At 42.3% G+C, this 20,086-nt stretch overlaps 1 long non-coding RNA gene across 1 annotated transcript; it reads left to right on the forward strand.

Moving 5' to 3' along the window:
- The first annotated feature begins 3,188 nt into the window (after positions 1-3,188).
- Positions 3,189-13,712, forward strand: LOC141572840 (uncharacterized). Its single transcript, XR_012498333.2, has 3 exons — positions 3,189-3,296; positions 5,106-5,202; positions 13,631-13,712. It is a non-coding gene; the product is annotated as an uncharacterized LOC141572840 (long non-coding RNA).
- The last annotated feature ends 6,374 nt before the right edge of the window (positions 13,713-20,086 follow it).

Below are 20,086 nucleotides of genomic sequence, written 5' to 3' on the forward strand. Positions count from 1 at the left end.
CTTATGTACAAATAAGTCATGTGTTTTATTACTTTTCCCAAGCAATTATTGTTACTCGAATGTCCACTTGTACATTTCCCCGTAAGCGTTCTTGTATTTCTTATGCAAAGTGACTTTGTAAACCAGTCTCGTTCGCTTATAAATTGATGTATGCATCTGACTATTTTGTGTGCAGTATAGTTATATTTAAGAATTTGCATGTTTATGGTACAAATTGTTTTTCTTTTTCATTTTGTACATCATCACAAAATGTTCATTTTATATTTCTTAATAAAAGATATAGGGAATATTCTTTAGCAATGAACTTTAATATTATAATATTAACAAAATTAGGTGGTAATGTAATTTGCAATGTAAAAGTCACATTAAAACGATTATTTTCTTATCAAAAGGGGTAACTGTAGCTGGACTGGAGAATCCTGCACTAGAATCCCCATCTTCCTGTCAGAACATTGCTGTTAATATATCTTCTTCAAGTTACTACTTTGCGAAAGATGCCCTGAGAGAAGCAAGGTGGGGGCTGCACTGGGCATATGTCTGCCTTCATCCATCTGCTGCCTGTTTTGGGGGGCAGTAGGATTCTGTTGGAGACTTTATTTTGTTATATCAACTGCTGGAGACGGAATGGGAAGAAACAGTTCCCGTCTTAGTCCACACACCCGGTAGCTTATGAAAAACAGAAATTTAGTTTTTATAGTTTTAGAGGCTGGAAGTCCAGTCAAGGTGCCAGCATGGTCAGGTGAGGGCCCTCTTCTGGGTCACCGTCTTCTCTCCTGTCCTTACCTAGCAGAAGGGCACCGGGTCTCTGGGGGGGTCCCGTTTGGGAAGGCCCCACCCTGGCCCCACCTTCACCATAAGCACCTCCCACTCTTGTGCCCTGAGTGTCCCCCCAACCCCAGCGCCTCCCAGCGGCCTCACCTCCTAGACCATGACATTGGGCATTAGGATTTCAACATACGAATTTGGGGGGACACAGACATCCAAAGCATAGCAGTTCCTATCAGTTCCTAACGACCCAAGGTCATGTTTCCTTAGTAAAATAACATGACAATTACTGAAAACAACTGACTGAAGCCAGTTTGCAGTTAGTGCCAGCTCTAAGGGGCGGTGGGGCCGTGGGTGAGCTAAGTCCCGTTGCACGGTTCCCGTTCACTCTGGGGCCTTCAAAATCAAAGACCCGTTTAGTAACTGCATATGTCTTTAGGCTTTACTGCACCATTCTTCCCCCCCACTGGTCTTGTCCATTTTTAGGATATAAAAATGTATAAACACATAAATTGACATTGCTTACTTTCATTCTATGTCCTAAAGTACTGTAAAAATAAGAGGGAGAGAGTGGCGAGTGTAAAGCCGTCCATCACTGGTGATTGCAGTCCCTCAGTAGGTGTGGGAATAACTGTGTGGAGGAGATGCTGAGATGCCGTGTGGTGTGAAAGGCTCTGGCCCCACAGGAAGCCACCCCCACACTGCAGGCTGGGGCTGCCTTGCTTTTAGCACGTGATTCCTCAGAGTCTCTGAGAACAAGGGGTAAATACCAGAGCGGCCGACAGACCGCCACACACTGCCTTCTTGGTCACTCTTTTGTCTCGGTCCTGTCCACACACGCCATGGCGGGTAACCTTCCAGAGGGTCGTCATCAGTATTCATCAGTTCAGAGGTCTATTTTATATCTGTGTTCTATGAATCTTCCACCTCGTTCTGGAGAGTGAGTCATGGGCAGTTCCTCACTAACACACACCTGAGAACATGTGTACCGGCCTCTCCATCGCCTTAACCAGCACTCAGCCTTCACTGATGATCCTAATAATAACAGTCATTTATATTTGATTCTCACAAGTGATAACGGTGATATTATTATCCCACTTTTATAGATAAAGAAACTGAGGCCCAGAAAGAGCTAGTAACTTAGTCAGGTGGTCTTGGTCAACATGTTAAGCCTGCTAATCTGGCTCTAGCATTTGCTCAAATTTTTATGCTGTTCTCCTTTCTAGTATATCTTCTTTAATCAATGGAAAAACAATTGTTAGGGACCTTAATTAAGATTAGTGAGGAATTCTGAATTTTCCTACAAAGGTGTGTTTTGCTCTTACCATAAAAAATGTCAGTAGCACTGAACATTATTTTCCATTTTTGGCTCTTTCTCTAGAACAGTGTCTACAGGGTTACAATTCTCTCGGCTTTTTTCCTGGTTCTGAGCACTCTTGCTCGCCTTTCTTCTCCAATTTCTCCCTTAGCAGTTGCTTCTTAAAAGTTGTCAAGTTTTTTTTGTTTGTTTGTTTGTTTGTTTGTTTTTATTGGGGAATATTGGGGAACAGTGTGTTTCTCCAGGGCCTATCAGCTCCAAGTCGTTGTCCTTCAATCTAGCTGGGGAGGGTTGCAGCTCAGCTCCAAGTCCAGTTGCCACTGTCAGTCTTAGTTGCAGGGGGCACAGCCCACCATCCCATGTGGGAATTGAACCAGTAACCTTGTTGTTGAGAGCTTGTGCTCTAACCAACTGAGCCATCCAGCCGCCCAAAAGTTGTCAGTCTTCACTGAGGTTCTGTCCTTGGCATTTTCTTCCAAAATGACGTCCCCCAGTTTTACAACTTCATGTATCATTGATAAGGAATGACTCCCAAATGTGTATCTCTGATTGATGCATCTTGCCTTGGTTGAGGCGTGTCTAGCAGCCTGCTAGACGCGTGGAGCTCTGTGCCTTACAGCGATCTCAGATTCAGTGTGTCTGAGCTGTTAGATGTTGTTTGTTTGCTGCACTAATGGCGGTGCAGTCAGCCGTGGCTCCCATGGTGTAAACCCAGAATTACCTGGCTGCCGGCACACCCAGCAGCTTAACGACATGGAGCTGATTCCTTCCTAGACTTTTCAGAGAAGAGAGGCCTGTATCTGGACATCTAGCCTCCAGGCCTGTAAGATGACAGACTCCTGTTTTCATCCACCCCGGTTTTGCTCCTAGGAATCTGATAGTCACTCTATCACGACTCTTACTTTTTATGCCGATTTCTCTTCTTCCTCCTCTAGTCAGTGTCTCTTGTTTTTATTTTTATCTTATTTGTATTATTTTTGTCTCAACTGCTCCCCTTACTATTTCTGTCCCTTCCTTCTCTAACAGTCACTTCTGTGCCCCACGGTTCAACTGATACTGAACTTTGTCCTGTTTCTTTGAACCTCCAGTTCTTTTTCAAACCTAACACAAGCACGCCGTTGTCACTTGGAGACAGCTGGCCCTGCCTGATGCCCACACCCCTCGTTGCTCAACTCTTCCGTCTTTCTAGACCGGCTGAAAAGGCCTTGAGGAGGTGAGAGGAACCTCAGACCTCAGCTTGGTCAGGACCCTGCTGTAGATTCTTAAACAGCAATGCTGCCTTTATGCTTCATTGTCGTCACTTCTAAGTGTGGGTTTCCGGCTGGACTCGGGCAGCGGGAGGGCAGGTGCCAGCTCCTGCCGCCTGGGAGGTCCTGGCCAGCGTCACACCTGCCCGGTCCTCAAGGATGTCTTTCCAGCAGGTCTGAGCATATTGTCACCTCTGCTCAGCGGCCAGAGCCTTCGTCCTTAGAGCTGCTGTGACTCATTTCAGAAGGCAGGAGTCACAGCTGAGCGTTAGTGTTGAACGAGCCCTTTATTTGGAAACAGCTTCCCCTAAAGTTTTAGTATTGGATATATATATACATCAATACCAGTTTTTTAACAAATGGAAAGCCAGACATACTTGTAAACTATTCTAGATCAAGACGTGGAAAGAATGCATGTTTTAACGTACATAATAATATATGTTATAATGTATCTTTATTGTCCTCTAAGGTAATTTCAATAGTAGAAATTCTGGAAATAAGTGTTGTTGTTGTTTTTCCCTATAATTTTTTAAAGATTAAAAATAACATGCTTCTTGGAATAACAAAATAAAGAATACCTAATTTAGTAAAATAGTTGTGATGGCATTGACCATGCTATTGGACATATTTTGAAATCCAGTCTATGTTGTTATATTTATAATTATTTTAGAAAAATAACTGCATAGAGTATATTAGGGTATGTGAGTTTATCCTTTTTATTACACTGGCTCAGCTTGACTACTGTTAGCACAAAAGACTGCCGGTACGAGATTGATTCGGAATAGGAGTGGGGAAGTGGGAATAGGGTTAGCCCCTTTTGGGGGTGCTGAGTCCAGTCACCCGTGGAATCTGTGGCTCGCGATGACAGTTTTCTGACAGTGAAGTCATTTGGGTTCATCTCTGCTTTGGAAGAAACTGCAAAATCGTGATTACAGCCTTTTATCTCAGAACTTACCTTCTTTGTGACAGAGAACCTCTCTGTCTTTTCAGTAATGCTCATTCCCCCATCACAGTGCTAAATAAACAGAACACAAATGACCAGATGACAGAGTATGAATGTCTTAGGATGTATGGCAGTTTGAAAGTGCCTACTTACAGCAAGACAGAGTCTTCCTGAAAAAGTGTACAAGACGACCTCCACAAATATGTGTAGTCATAAACCACACACAGACGTATGCACGCATGTGCGCACACCCTCACACACACGCAGATGCACGGCCAGGTCCATAAGTTCATACACAATTATCTGTAGCTGACACTGGTTTTGAAGTGGTCGTCACAGCTGGCGATTGAATGAGAAACAGGTATTAATAAATGGTGCCGGATGCCTCCTGTGACATTTGGCAATGTCAGTGCTGTATGTATTATAGGAACTTTATTTTGTAACTGCATAAGCGTCCCTGGGAACGTGAATCCATTTTTAAAGTGACTTTAATTTGCAATCATGTCCAAAGCCACGTACTCACAGAACAGTACTATGCAGAGCCAGCAAAGTCTTTTAAACATGCACAGTAACAGGAAGTGCTCAAAGGAGAAAGTCTGAAATACAAGGATGTTTAAGTCAGTGTCACACCGTGTCACTAGGCAAAATTTCCTTTTCAGCATAAATCTGCAAAGAGGGCAAACGTTTTAAAGAGCCGGTCACTGTGCTCCTAGTAAACGAGGCAAAGAAGGCGAATTGTAGAAAATTGTCTGCGATGTTACTTTTATGTAACATGTTGAAACATTCGTGTGAAAACCTGTGTCTTCAGCACTTTCTTCTCTGCCTCACGCAGGTGTACGTCCATCCTTCTCCTCAGAGGGTCACTCAGTTCCTCACGTCTGTCCTCGGAGCCCTCGGCCCCGGAGCCACCTTGGTAAATGCAAGACTTGGTAAGCTTCTACAAGACCCTCCAAAGCCACATTCTTCCCTTAAAATCCCCACGTAAAATTACCGTAATGTTTAAAGTCACATTATCTTATGGGTATAAATCCCTTTAATAAATGGACCAAAGCACTCATTAAACAATTACTCTGATACATGTTCTGGAAAAGAACAATCTTAAGTAAGATTCCTCCACGCCTTTCTGCTCACTCCTGACGTGGGCCCGTCCCTGTGTTTCCCTCCAGCACTGAGCACGGGATTGGAATTTTGATGAAAGCGGTGGGTAGACATTCACATCGTGAGCACAGCTCAGGAATGTGTCCCTCAGACAGACAGCAGTTGGGGTCATACGCTGAGCAGCCAGAATGCTGTTTATCGGATAAACCAATACATAGTGGCATCTGTGTACATAAGTACCGAAATTATGCCAGATCTCTATGGTAGAACTTCAGACACTGAGGGAGGCAGTGCCGGACAATTTTGAGTACTAAGAGCTTTCACAGTACGTGTGGGAAAACCTACTCCAATTGTACACAGGGCACTGCATTGTGAAACACACATATGTGTATTGGGGTGCCTTGGGGTCCTGGCCTCTGTGGAGAGCAGGACGTGAGTGAGTAGTAGCATGCTCTTTATACTCTGGCTTCCAAAATTATTATTTAGTATGTCATCATTGATTACATCTGCCCTTGTTCCTAAAATTAGTGATTGTATGTAGAATGTAGATACTGGACTGCATAATTACCATTGAAATTATTAACATATGGTTTTTAGCACTTAACATCTGAGAGGAGTAAAATATAACCGAAAATATCCTACTTTGAATTATGGGTAGGAGTCTCAAAGATGAAGGGGGAGCAGTTCTGGGAAGAAATAGAAAAAGCAAGTCGTAAAGGATTTGATGCGCACAGGTTTGCATGATTTATACCAGAACATTCCAACAGGAAAATCCTCGGGCTGGTCAAGATAAACCCCTGCATTATAATGGTTTGTGTTCACGGGACCTTTTGGCACCCTTCTTTTAAAATCATAGTGGTAGTTTCTTTAGGTGACCTTAGATTATATCTGAGGACACAAAGTCTGAAAGGAGTGTCTAACTCCAAATTCCTGGGTCCCTCAAATGGAGGGCCAGTCTTCTGAGGTTTTAATCCCACACATCAAAAACTAAGCACATTTTTTGATTCCTTGCCACTCCAGACACACTGGTCTCTGCTCATTGCACACACCAGGCACTCTGCCAGTCAGAGCCTTCTCTGCGCCCTGTGACTGAGATGAGCTCCATCTCACCTGGCCCTCCGTGTCTACAGGGCCACTCCGTGAGACCCTCTGCTCTCAGTTCTCCAGTCCCTTGCTTAGAATAGTGCCTGAGCACTAGTACCGGGTGCCAGAGTGTGAGGACTAAGTAAGTACCTGTAGAACATCCAGATAACAGGACAGAGGACCTTTTGCTCTGTCCCAGTTCATATGGCCTTTCCCACATTTGGCAGAGCCCATATCTTGCAATATTTTTCTCCCCTTTAGCTTTTTTTTTTCAGTAAAATGTCCTTAGATCAAATGTCCTGACATTGCAAATCTCTGCCATTTCTGGCAATGCCTGTCCTGTTACAACGTAAGTGTCTGTACGTAGGTTCTAATGTTCCTCAGATTTAACTGGACTGTGAATACCAATCAGATTACAATGATGTAAATTAAAGGGGGGGAAAGGAGTATCAAGCAACTATTACATTATACTCGCTGTGCGAAGTTAGAGATGAAAGAGGCTCCTGATAACAATGTAGGCAGATGAAAAATTTTAAGCGAGAAACGATGATATGTCATTATGCCTTTAATAAACATTAATCTGATAGCAGAAATTGGATTTTTGCAAAGTCCTGAGAGAGAAAATCCTAGAGATGTCATGAATTAAAACAAGATTAATGGAATGAAGGAAAGAACAGAAGCCATAGATATGTAAGAGGGAAAGGCAGACCTGGTGACTCACGGAGGAGGAGACAAGTAGGAGAGAGAGGCTCATTGACCCTGAATAATGACTGGAGAAATGGTGAGCTATAGAATATAGATGGAGGGAAAATGGTGGCTAGGTTGTTCCATTATTTTCGGACTGGGTTAAATTTTTGAATTAATACTGCACTGAAAATGCAGGTCAGAAACTCAGCAGCCAAGTCTGGGCTAAAGCTATTGATTTGGGAGCACCAGTGTTGAAATGGGAAATACAGACATGGTGTCTTGAATGAAAAGGAAGAAGACAGGGCCGTGAACATTGTGCAGGAATTGAAAAGTAAATAAGAGAGGAAAGTGAGGAATCTTCAATATGAACTGATTTTTCAAGATGTTTGTCTGGTGAGGGGGAGAGAAAGATTGTCAAATGAAAGTAGAAATATATGGTTCATGGGGGAGGGTAGAGTGAGTTAACTTGTATTGATTTTACAAATTTTATATTTTACACCTCAGATATTTTGTACATTTTGTTTTTAAGTGAAAAATCTGTCTAGCTATTGTATTGCTGACTGCATAATTTATCAATTACTCTGGTTAAATTTTACACTTTCATGATATAGCTCAGTGCACAAAGATTTATGACCATGATATCTTTCTTATTTTTTGCCACTTTCCCAAAATACTTTTTACTATTTGAATATGTTTGCTAAGAGCATAGTCTATGAGGTGTTAGTGTTAGACTCTCGTTTTCTATTCTTTTTTTTCCGTTATTGCTTTGTTTCTTTCGCACTTTGTATATACAGGTTGGCTATTTCCTCATGGTTAAGTTCGTGAGATCACTTAGCTAACATTGTTTTTCTTACTTTATCACATGCTAATCAAACTCATTTAGAAAAAGCACTCCATGTGGGTTTCAGTTAACTGTGTGCAGAGAAGAAATTATTATTGTAGACTGGACCCTAAATTATGATAATCCCTTTAAAAATTAATGGTGATTACTACAAAAAAAGATGCGATATGTATATATAATTCATATCTAATGTATCACTTCCTTTCCTCCTTGCAAAGAATTACATTTAACAAAACAAATATACATTATAGTCTCCATCATACGAATCATTATAGTTCTACTTTAGAAGGAGTGGGATCTAATGTCTCATTTTGGATGTTTCCCAGATAGAACGTGAAATATATCATCACTTTCCAATGACTCCAATTAAAACGTCTCCAAAGAATTGGAATGTCAAAGTCAATAAAACTGGAAAATGTATCTACTTTATACTGTGAAAATAGTAGAGTACTATTCTGTGATATTATTCTTTTGTTTTCCTATTAATTAAACTCTGATTGATACAACTTTGGAAGTTCCATTTCACACCAGTCTTGAAGTATTGTATTGAAATTATTTACGCTGACAGAGTAGCTCTTCAAATACCATGGAGTTTCCGTATTTCATGCATGCCATCCACCAGGTTTTAACGTGTTCTCTTCCTGTTTCCCCCTTCATCTAGCCTATGTAAGCACTTACCTGTGAATCCTGTGATTCAAATGGAATTATCTCAACAATGTTTTTACTTCATTTCAAATCATGTTTTAATCAGCAGCAGCTATCGACATGCAGCCCTATGATTGTTATGTATCATTTATGTGAATATTTGTGCAGTTTGAGCAGGTTTGTGATTGGAGGGCCTGAATGCTTTCAGCAGTTCACCTTTACCCAGCTTCATACAGATACAGGATTTGTGGTAATGAGCACATTTTCACAAGGAGAATTGCAGGTCTACTATGTTATAAAGAACAATTATACAGAATGACAGCAAACCCAGTATGTTAACTTAGGTCGCAACAGTCAGAGCAGCCATTGTAAATTAAGTGCCAATACTCACAGCTGTATCTGTGGAATCAGTTACTGATGGAATCAAAGAGTAGGTGACTCAATACAATTCTACCCGTAAGAAATTTGCATATGTGTGATTAAGCATTTAGATACCACAAATAAAAAAATATTGTGGAGATTTCTACAGTCGGCTATAATTTAATAACTATACAAGTTTAATACTTATGAAGGACTAATACAATGACCCAGTGAGTTTATTTTCTATAATGCCTTCTTTGAAAAATGTTTCATATCACGTTTATTCCCCAGTCATTTTGGAGCCCCTGGTCTCTGCTTCCTCACAGGTTTGGGCAATCTAGTACGGATGAAGCAATATTAGTACATCGCTCTGTCAGATGCAGGCAGCTGGGATGCACACAGTGAATTGCGTTCTTGGATTCTGAAGTCTGAAGGTTAGCTTAGAGTTCGTTTTCAAGAGAGGAAACAGGCTAAGACGTGTGAAATGGCAGCCCAATGAGGAAATTAATCCCGTAAGACAAAAAGCTTAACTCTTCAGAGGTCCAACATAGTATCCCAAATACAGTTGTGAATCTGGAGGGCAGGGATTTATAACAACTGAACAGTAATCAGAATTTTTATTAATTAGTTTCAGGTGTACGAAACAGTGCACTAGACACTTCACCCCTCCCAAACTGATAACCACCCCAGGCTACTACCCCTCTGACATCCTGTACAGCTATTACATTTCCACTGACTCTGTTCCCTAAGCTGTACTCCACTTCTTGTGAGATATATATACATATATTTGTGTATATATATATATATATATATATTAAAATTAATAAATATATATATATATATATATATATATATATATATATATATATTCAATTATAGTTGACATTCAGTATTGTTCAGCTTCAGCCTCGGGTGTACAGCGCAGTGGTCAGGCATCTACACCGTCCATGAAGTGGTCTCCCTAATGAGACAAGTGCCCGTCAGCACCCTACAAAATCTTCACAACGTTGTTGACTGTGAGAGGAGGAAGAAGCACAGATCGATGATCATGGCATCGCCACGGGGATACAAAAGACAATTTGAACAGAAAATTTACGGAAATGCTGAGCACTGAAATGTTTTGCCCAGCAGACCTACCGATGTCACATGCAAAGGTTGTCTCTGCACATTTTTCTGAATAAACGAAAACTTCCATTTCACTTTCAAAGGAGATGTGAGGGTGGCGAGTTTATGTTGAGGCTTGGGGAAGCCCCCAGGGAGACTGGCTGAGACAGCGCTGCAGCGTGGACGGCGGCCTCCCTGAAGGGCTGGCCCGCGCCCTGCCCCAGAGCAGGGCCCTGTGTGCCCTGTGTGCCGTCTGGGCTGCTGCTGCCATCTCAGTGAGCCAGCCCACAGCCGCGGTGGTGGGGGGTCCTGACCGGCAGCGGGTGTCGGGGGCTGAGGCCGCTGACAGCAAGTGACACAAGTGGTCAGCAGCTGATGCTCTGCTAATAGGGGTTTTGGTTTGGAAGTGAGTCACAATCTGCTGACATTTCAGTTTTAAAACCCACAAAGTATCTGAAGGAAATAATAAATTATTTCACAGATTTATTTTCATCTGGTGGAGTTACTGCAATGAGAATATCACTTACAAGTCACATTGGGGAAAAAAAAAATCCATATCCAATTTAGTGAAGTTGCCACAGAGCCACTACTAGTTAAGGATATCAAAGAAATTATAAAATATTTAGTCCAATATGGAAAGTTTTGTGGAAGGAATACCACACCTTGTGAAAAACAGAAGAATTTCCAGAAGCTATTTGAATTGTCTACTAAAGTAGATTATTTTAGTTCATCTTTAGCAGCTTTCATATGTTAATTTAATTCTGTGGAAATATCATTTTGACTTAAATGGTCAAATTTTTAGAATGAGAGTCAGCATATGGATTGTATATTTAGCAATAAAGATGTAAAGTTATAACTTGGATATCCCAGAAGCATGAAAAAGAAAGAAAACACTAGATGAAACAGGATATGTTCTTGGATTTACCCAAGAATAAGAGGAAGAAGAAGAAAACAAAACAAACAAAAAACCCTTTGGCCGTTTGAGAGTAGCTAGGAGCCCTCACCAGGAGAGGCACAGGAATGGGGAGTGCTGGTCTCCGTAGGTGATGTTTCCTGTCTCTGAAAGCCAGTGCTCAGGGCGCTGACAGGGTTGCTGAGTACAGACACGTGGCAGAGACGGGCAGCTTGAGACAAGGCTTTGGAGCTGACCGTGAACTTGAAGCGTAAACTGAAAGTGGGAAACTCGTGCTGCAGACACAGGGAAAGGGATCAAGATACAAATTGGTAACAGTTGGGTAGAAACTGCTCTTTCAGAAAAAAATGGTTGTCTTTATGAGAACACCGTTTCAGCCTTTTATTACTGTCAACTGAACAACAAATTGGGACTTTCTTCAACAAGACTTGTAACAGAAGGAATAATCTGAACACAAGATCTGGAAATGTGTCCACATTACATAGGAAGGGCTCTCCTTGGACAGGGCCGCATGGGCAGGGCTGGCGGGAGCCTGGGGGCAGCGGGCGAGGAGATGGAGGTGCGCAGGTGCCCAACCGGGGTGCCAGGCTGTGCCTGGGAGGAGGTGCCTGCGTCTTAGTGACGCTTCAGCTGAGCACTGAGCTCAAGTTCAGGGGCCTGTGAAGAGCCAAAAGCCAGACAAAACTGGATCGTGTCAAGTCACGTAATGGGTCCATGTGAGTGTGTGATCTTTGATGCCGACCGTGTGTGTGCAGGTGGGCAGGGAGGTGTGCAGGGAGGCAGAATTAAGGCACATGCAGAGAAGGACGACTTCTTAACATTTTGTTTCTGAAGAATCAAATGCATGCAAGTTCCATACACAAGAAAGCTTCCAACCATCATCTTGAAGCTTGTGTGATTTTCACTTCCTTCTGTCTTTTGATAAAGTAAACGGTTTCCAGCAAAGGCAGGCCTGCTGCTTCCTGCCCCGCGGCCATGGATTGCGCTGCCACTGCAAACCTCCTTCCAGCCCCTGGGTCATCGTTTCCGGTGTGTTTGATCATCCAGCTATGCACTTAGCTTCCTGCCTGCTTGTCAGAAAGCTCAAAATGCCTCTCAGTGCAGGGGGTGCAGGAGGCCAAGTGTCATCTGCACCCCAAGGAAGGGTTTGGGGTGCCTGGCCCCTCCAATCCCAGGTCAGGCGTTACCCTGTGTGGTGATCTCTCTTAGTTAGGAGGGCCTGAAGGCCACAGCGCAGTGACAGGCTGCTCTACTTTGTACCCTGAGTGCGAGCAGCAGGTAGTCTGCATATTGTGCTTTTAAAGATTTAACGATTAGGACTGAGGTTCAGTCTGAGGGGAGATGGATGGATTTGAGTGTATTGGTGAACTCTCGCTTCAGGCTAGGAATAAAAACCTTACTTCTCAAGTCTGACGTTATTACTTTTCATTTGTTTTTATTGATTAGCTGTCAGCGGTAAGATCTTGCCTCAAAACGAGACAGGTGCTGGTGGCCATTTTTCCTTTTTAAAAAGCTTTTGTAGGAGCAACTTATAGTAAATAGAAACACAGGACATAGAAGTGAAAACAAATACTCATGCCAATTTGGACATAGCAGTTAGATATAAAATATTAAAATATTAGCATTTATTGACTCAGTAAGATAAATTTAAGGGAAAATAACGAAACATGCTTTTCATGGGTAACCCACATATTTTATCTTATTTAAGTGCATAATATATATTAAATGAAAATATATTATGAAATATATATTTTTTAAGAAACCTTTCTACCATCTCCCCTTCATAGCTTGACTTTCTTAGGGAAACAGGAGCAAGGCATGACAGACACTTTTGTTACTAGATCATTTGTAATCAGCCTCTCGACTAATGAGCGTGGAAAAAGACACATAATGACAATGTCCAGAAAGAGGAAAGCAGGGACATTTTCTTTATGTAAATAATCAGGCAAGTAAAAATAAAATGAATATGTAAATTCAAATATATCAGTATCTATATCTATATATATGTAAGTATAATTAAAAGTAAAGAAATGTTACATGAAATGGGAAAACGTAAAGGGTTAATGTTTTTTTTTTTACAATAACGTATTTTTTTAAAGCATTTAAATACAAAATGAAAGTGCCCTGCACAAGGTCCCATGGTGCTGTGCACACCCAAGGTCTCGCTGACAGGCGGAATGGAGCCGGTTCTCCCGCCTGGCCTTCAGTGTGTTGTGCTGTGTTTATCCAGACAACAGTGTGGCACGCAGAGTCCCCCACTGTGCAGGGCTGTGGAAATGCCCTGGACCCCACGGAACTCAGTGATTCTGAACCTGAGGACTACTTCTCCATGGGGACTCACATGGCAAGCCCTGGCATGTCAGGGCTCACCCTGCTACTGAGAGTTCCCCAAACTAATATTCACATGGGATACAACCTTTACTAAAGCATAAGAAGCATAAATGCACCAATCAGAGGCTTACTACTGTATACACAATCAGCGAAACCCAGCAGTTTTCTAGAACACCGACCAAAATAAGATTTTATTCAGGGAAGAATGTTTAATCATTGCCAACACAAAACGATTTTAAAAAATATAGCCGGCTATGTTGAAATCACTTGATTGTTATTTATAAATTTTCTACAGATGATACACGTCCTTCGTTCCTGCACCCTGGAAAAGCCACGCTCACCACCCTGCTGTCAGTCCACCATGGAAGGAAGACTGGTAAGTACTTTGCACAGTGTGCAACATGATATTTACATTTCAAAACACTTTCTGACGTGGAGGTTACACTAAGTAGAACCCTCTACATGGTGTTTGGCAGAAAGACTTACTATAAGAAGAGATTTATTATTAATGGACTATCGTAGCTCATAGAATTGCGATGAAACTCTCAAGACTCAAGATTGTCCCAGGTAACTCAGGCTGTGGAACAAGCAGTTGAGGTATTTCTGCTGCTTTTCTTACTCTCGCACTCTTCCACATGTTGGATGGCAGCACATGGAGGGTCTTACCTGGAACTGACGTTCTCTGTCGTAATTTTGCTGTGTCAACATAACCGCTGCCTTTGGGGTGACGTTTGTAACCTCTGACGGAGAAACGAGGGGGTGCTGTTCCTTACTACTGTTTCTTAGAAGCCCCTAGGAAGGAACTGGGTTGTCCAGCTGACTCTGAGTACACCTTTCATCATGACTATGAGCGGGTTTAGACGATGGAAGTGAAGACTTTTGCTTGACTATGCGTTTTTGTATTATAATGCATTATAGTTTACGTATGTGAGTGTGTTCCCCAGTTGCCATGGAAATCTTGACAGTGCTGCAGTATGACCGTTAGCTTAGGTTCACGAAACTCCAGTAGAACTCGAATATTAAGTGGAATTAGGATCTTCTCAGACAGTAACTAAGAGTAAAATATTAGGGTGGAGAGGAAAGTTGTCAGATGCTATATTATACATCTGTTTAACTGCATTAAACAAATAAAAACTGGTGAAAGGCTATTTAGATACATATATATTTAGGCCTCAGCGCTCAGACCAAGACAGATGTGTTGGTTGTTATTAATATGGGCGATGAGGTGTGCAGATCTCACGAGATACTTCCTGTTGTTGAGGTATTTGGGGAGATAAGGAACATGTTAAATTCCCTAGCAATACAAAGTTGTGGCTGATTGATTTAAAACGAGTATCATCATCAATTGGTATGTCATGTTACGTTATGTCATGTTATGATATGTCATGTTATGATATGTTATGTTATGTTATGTTATGTTATGTTATGTTATGTTATGTTATGTTATGTTATATATAAACCTGTCGAGGAAGAAAATTCCTGGTATACAAAGGTGCTCACCTGCATGAAGGTGAGTTCTCTGAGCAAGGAAACAATCACTGGTCGGTATTTGGAGCTGGGTGCAGAATGAGATAAGGAACACTTCCCTGGACAAAGACGTGGAAACCAGATGAACTTGAGTAGACTGTTGTCACGGGAACAACTTATTTACATTGGGAAATAGCAGGAAGAAATGGAAAATTATGATGCAGCCAAATTGAAGAGATGTGTGTGTGTGTGTGTGTGACAATACAAAGCTAATCAAGTATTTTTACAGAACAATCAAATGGTGAAAGCGGATTGGTTTGACAGTAGAGTGCAGGGCTGTTGGGAGTATAAGAAAATAAGGAACTGGAAGTGAGGAAGGCTGCGCTGGCGGCCATCTGGGCATAGTCCTGAGAGCGTGGACGAGGTGGGAGCTGGGAGAAGAGGAGGCAGAGCCATTGGCAGGACAAGGTCAGTGACAACTGATGATGACGCAAGGGGACAATAAGCATGTATGTCTGAGGCTTTGCTTCTTCCAGTCTCTACCCTCTTTAAGGAGCCTTTTTGAATTTCACCCAGCTATCACAGGTTTCATGTCTGGTGAAGTCTAATTGCAAGGAAGGATGAGAAAATTACTGTAGCTTGACATTGCCAGGCTGGATATAATTGGAATTCCGTTACTAAGGGAGAAAGGAAACATGGATAAACATGGATACAAAAAGGCAATATTACCTCCCTGTAAAGCTATGACCAGCAGTCTCTGTTTTTAAATTGGTAGGGCACAGAATTTTAATTGTTTATCTCCTAAATAAATAACACTGAAAGTAAATTTAGTTTCCAATATGTAGTTAAGGACCCAAGCTATTCTGACTTTACTTGAAATAGCCTGAAAAAAAAAGTTTGAATTTAACCAAGCATGTTTGTTATACTATCTCTACTTCATCATATATTTAGTAAGAAAATAAATGTGTATAAGATTGCCTGATGGTTGGTATTTTGAGCAAATATAGATGGTATAACATTAAAAAGGCATATGCATGCCTGTATCAGGATCCAGTCACGCACTTTGAAATGTTCAGAGAATAAACAAACCTCCTGGGATGGGAGAGTATTCCAGATATATGTATAAATCCATAAATTAGGGAAGGCTACGACAAGAGTTATGCAGAAGGTGGTGAAGGCTTTTCTCTTACGTGAGATATGCTGTATTATTGGTAGACCCCTTTCGCAAACATGAATTAATGCAAATGACTGATTGCATTCTGTACAAGAGCAGGGACATAAAGAGTAATGATGTGCTAGGTGGTCGCTACTGCGGGGCGTGCTTGTGCTGGGACGTGGTCGTCCTCTGAGTAGAGGTCCAGCAGAGACCTTCTCGTTCATTCTCCGAGGGACCCAGCTTTTGTGCTGCTGTGGCGTCTGGCTGCCTGCCCGAGTGTCGTCGGGCCTGCCGACTGCACATGCGCTCCTGGTCACTGCGGCCACGTGCCCAGCTCAGTTTAGAATTGTGACACAGTAATCGGCGCTCGGAGGCAGTAAGGCAGGGGACGGACGCTCCACCACGGCACCAGGTGGCATGATTGGGCATATGCGCTGGGCTTAGGAGAACGGCAGACATCAAGGGAAATGGCCAGAGTCATGTTTTTAGCCTTAACAGCATGTCCAAAAGAAACTAGAGCAAAATTATCTCGAGATATTTGACCTAGACTGGAGGAAAAACATTGGGAAATAAAATAAGTAAAGTTGTACTTAGAGTGTGAAATTAAATGAATGACTTGAACCTCTAGTTCCCTTATCAGAAATCCGATTACACTACGACCCCGGAAAGTGGCAGTCACTGAGTTTAAAAGTGGATCTACTGCCTCAAACAAACAAACAAACAAACAAACAAAAAAACCCACTGTAAAAATAAAGATAGATACTGCATAATGGTATTTATTTTAAGTATACATAGAATAAAGAGAGGCTTTATTCATTAGTCTGTTTGCTTCTATTCTCAAAAAATAACAGCTTTGTTTCGTGGCTTCAATTCCAATCAGGGAAGTTGGGTTTCCATTGTTTCATCCAACTCATTTGCAAGAAAAGAAAGGTGCAAAGTTCTCAAGAGTTCCGTTATGACAGACACACTGAGCTCCTCACCACAGACCCATGGAGCCAGTATTTCTGAGCATGGTTTCCCTGTCGCCTTCCCTGGGGGAGTCTGAGGCATGCTAGTTTTCGAAAGCACTGGGTTACACACTAATACAGACGTTACCCTGGAGACTTCTGGGCTCAGGGCAAGAGGGGGATGGAAGAGAGTGGAGAGGCCAAGAGTCATGCTGATGTACGAGGTGTGTGTTCACGATTGTGTGCTATTAATGTGTACTGTGTTCTAATACATGTTGTATGTGTCTATGTAAAACGCATTCCTGTGTCTGTCAACATGCACAGACAAACTCAATCAAAATATCACATAGAAGGAAATTTGAAATATGCCTTGCAAATGAAATCATTTCTAGTTATTCAAACATATTTATTTGTCCAGTTAATAATACTCCTTAGACTTGGCAGTTGCTCATGCACCGTATTCTGTTTACATTGTGCCTTGTTGTAAGCTAATGAAAGCAGTGTAACTGCCTGATGCATCTTCTGCCATCTTCCCTAACACCCGTGGTTTACATTTAGGATTCCAAGTATGCAGGTTGTAAACACAGTGGCCCGTACCTGTGAGAACACACACTCAGAAGTAAGAAGAGACATAAGGACTACGTCCTGACTTGTATGTTGATGGTCCTTAAATATGAAGTGCCACGTGGTCTTGTGTGAGCACAACTCATCCAGTACTATCTTTTCTTTTCAGTTTGTGACCAAGACAGAACTCTGAGAACTCAAGGCTATTTACAACCACTCTCCGTGGTGCAGCTGAGTTTCTTAGAGTAACAGCAGTTAGGATAACTTGTGTGTCTTGAGGGTAAGGGAGGTGACTCATGAGTAGGTTGACTGACCAGCACGTGAGCGGATATAGAAAGGCGTCTGTGACAATTATGGCAAAACGTAGAAACACATGTCCTCAGTGTAGGCTGCAGACGTGTGGCCAGAATCTGCTTCTCCTGACTCCTTTTGATTCCGCCTGTTCCCCCCCCCCCCCCGCGCTGCCTTCACAGACCCCCTGCCATTCACTCAGCTGCTTGTTCACCAGGCAGATCAGACGCCACCCCCACCCCAAGTGGCTGTCGGTGTGTGTAACGTGGCACCCAACATGGCTCAGGTGGCCAGATGTCATGCATGATGAGTAGTATGGAAAATCCACCAGGTTCTTTAGCAATGGTAATAAAACAGTGAAACGCTGGCGTTACAACGACTTCTGTGTTGAGTAAAGGAACAAGCGTGATGCAGAGAAGGATCAGACGGGAAACCAGGAGTGAATGCAGGCAGCTCTGTGTCAAGTAATAAGACGATAGAGCTGTGCTCACACGGACATGTGGCCCCCTGCATTGGACCCACACACACGTTTTCTAACTTTCGTCGGTATCTGCCCTTATAAGAAGAAAAAACAAGGTCCTTTGAAGTTCTGCTTGCGCTGTGACAAAAGGGGGAGCTTCAGCCGCGCGCTCTCCGGTGAAACTTGTTAAAATGGTTTAAAAACACAAACCGAAACAACCAGTTAAGGTCTGTGGAAATGTCCCACGGGCATAGAAAAGGGAAGAAACATCGTTCAAGAAAAGACACAAAAATTGTTAACAACCGAAAGTCTGTGGCATTCAAAGCACAACCCACTCCTTCGTCTCTGCTCTGAGATCGTCATGACAGAACCTCTAATCTGCAGGCCAGAACTCAGGGCTGTCCCCTCCCCTGGCTCCTGGGAGCAGGGCTGTGACATCTGCCCAGTGGGGACGAATGTCACCTTTCTCCTCATTCCCAGCTGCCTGCAGAAGTAGCTGGTTCTGAGTGAGTGAGACCCATAGGGGTGTGTGTGAGTGTGTGTGTGATGTATGTGTGTGCATGTATGTGAGTGTGTTTGTATGTGACAGCGTGTGTGCGTGTGTGTGTGTGTGTGTGTGTTTGGGCTGTTGTCCGTCCTTCTGCCCAGCCTGCATTCCTAGAATAGAAACTCAGCCTCGGGCTCCACCCACTGAGAACCCTTGGGACTTACTTGGCCCTGTCCTGGCCCTCGGCTGAGGTTCCACACCCACAGGGGCCAGTTCCGAAGACCTGACCACAGCTCCTAGAGCACACAGGCCACTCGGGTGCGGGGGCTGCCCCGCTCCGGGGCCAGGGTCTGAGACTCTGCTGGAGGAGAAGGCTGTGAAGCAGACAGCTCCAAGCTCTGCACAAACTGCAACAGAAGGAAACCTGACTTATTTTCAACAGAGTGTGGGGAAGTTCAAGCCACTTAAAATCTACTGCTGAACTCATCTAATGAATTTTTCATTTCAGTTCTTTAGTAACCATTATAAATATGTTAAAGGAAACCACACAGCAAGAAGTAAAGGAAGAGGTGATAAAAATGTTGCGTCAAATAGAGAACATTGATAAAGATAAGTTATTTTGAGATAAACTAAAATAAACTAAACAATGGAAATGAAAAATTCACTAGATTAGTTCAACAGTGGATTTTAAATGGTGGGGGAAAGGCTGCTGACCTGCAGATAGATCATTTACACTGTGCAAATTGAGGAGCAGAGAAGATGAAGAAAAATGAACACAGCCTGAGAGAAATGCCAGAACCACTGAGCACGACACACACATGTGATGTGAGTGCCAGCGTGAGAGGATAATATGCCAAGAAGTAATGTCTGAAAGTTTCCGAAATGATGAAAACTGTTAATCTACACATCCAATCAACTCACAAGAATCAAAGTGGGATAAACACAAAATGACCCACAAACAGACACGTGACAGTTAAAATGCTGACAGCCAAGACAAGGAGAAATCTGAAAATAGCAAAAGAAAAAGAGAAAGTGAGTCTATAACTAACTCATAAATATTACCTGTACATCAGGAAAGATGGAGTCCAGTGCATTAATGATTTACCGTTATTCTCCAGACCACAAAGCATTTGAAACAGGAAGCATAAGAACTATCATAAAATTAGATTGTTTCAGAGGAAATTTATGGATAAGTGGAGATGAAGTGGGGTTTCAATGCACATGATATGCATGCATATATTTTATATTATATACACACAAATGTAACATATAAGATGCATGAAGTATTGTAAGCAGAAACAATGAAATGAAGTCAAAATTGTCAAATATAATCATTACAAGGCTTCAGTGGAATCAACAATCAAACTTATGAATTAATC

Source organism: Rhinolophus sinicus, chromosome 15 (genome assembly GCF_057876585.1).
Source record: "Rhinolophus sinicus isolate RSI-liver-muscle chromosome 15, RSI-T2T, whole genome shotgun sequence".
NCBI lineage: Eukaryota > Metazoa > Chordata > Mammalia > Chiroptera > Rhinolophidae > Rhinolophus > Rhinolophus sinicus.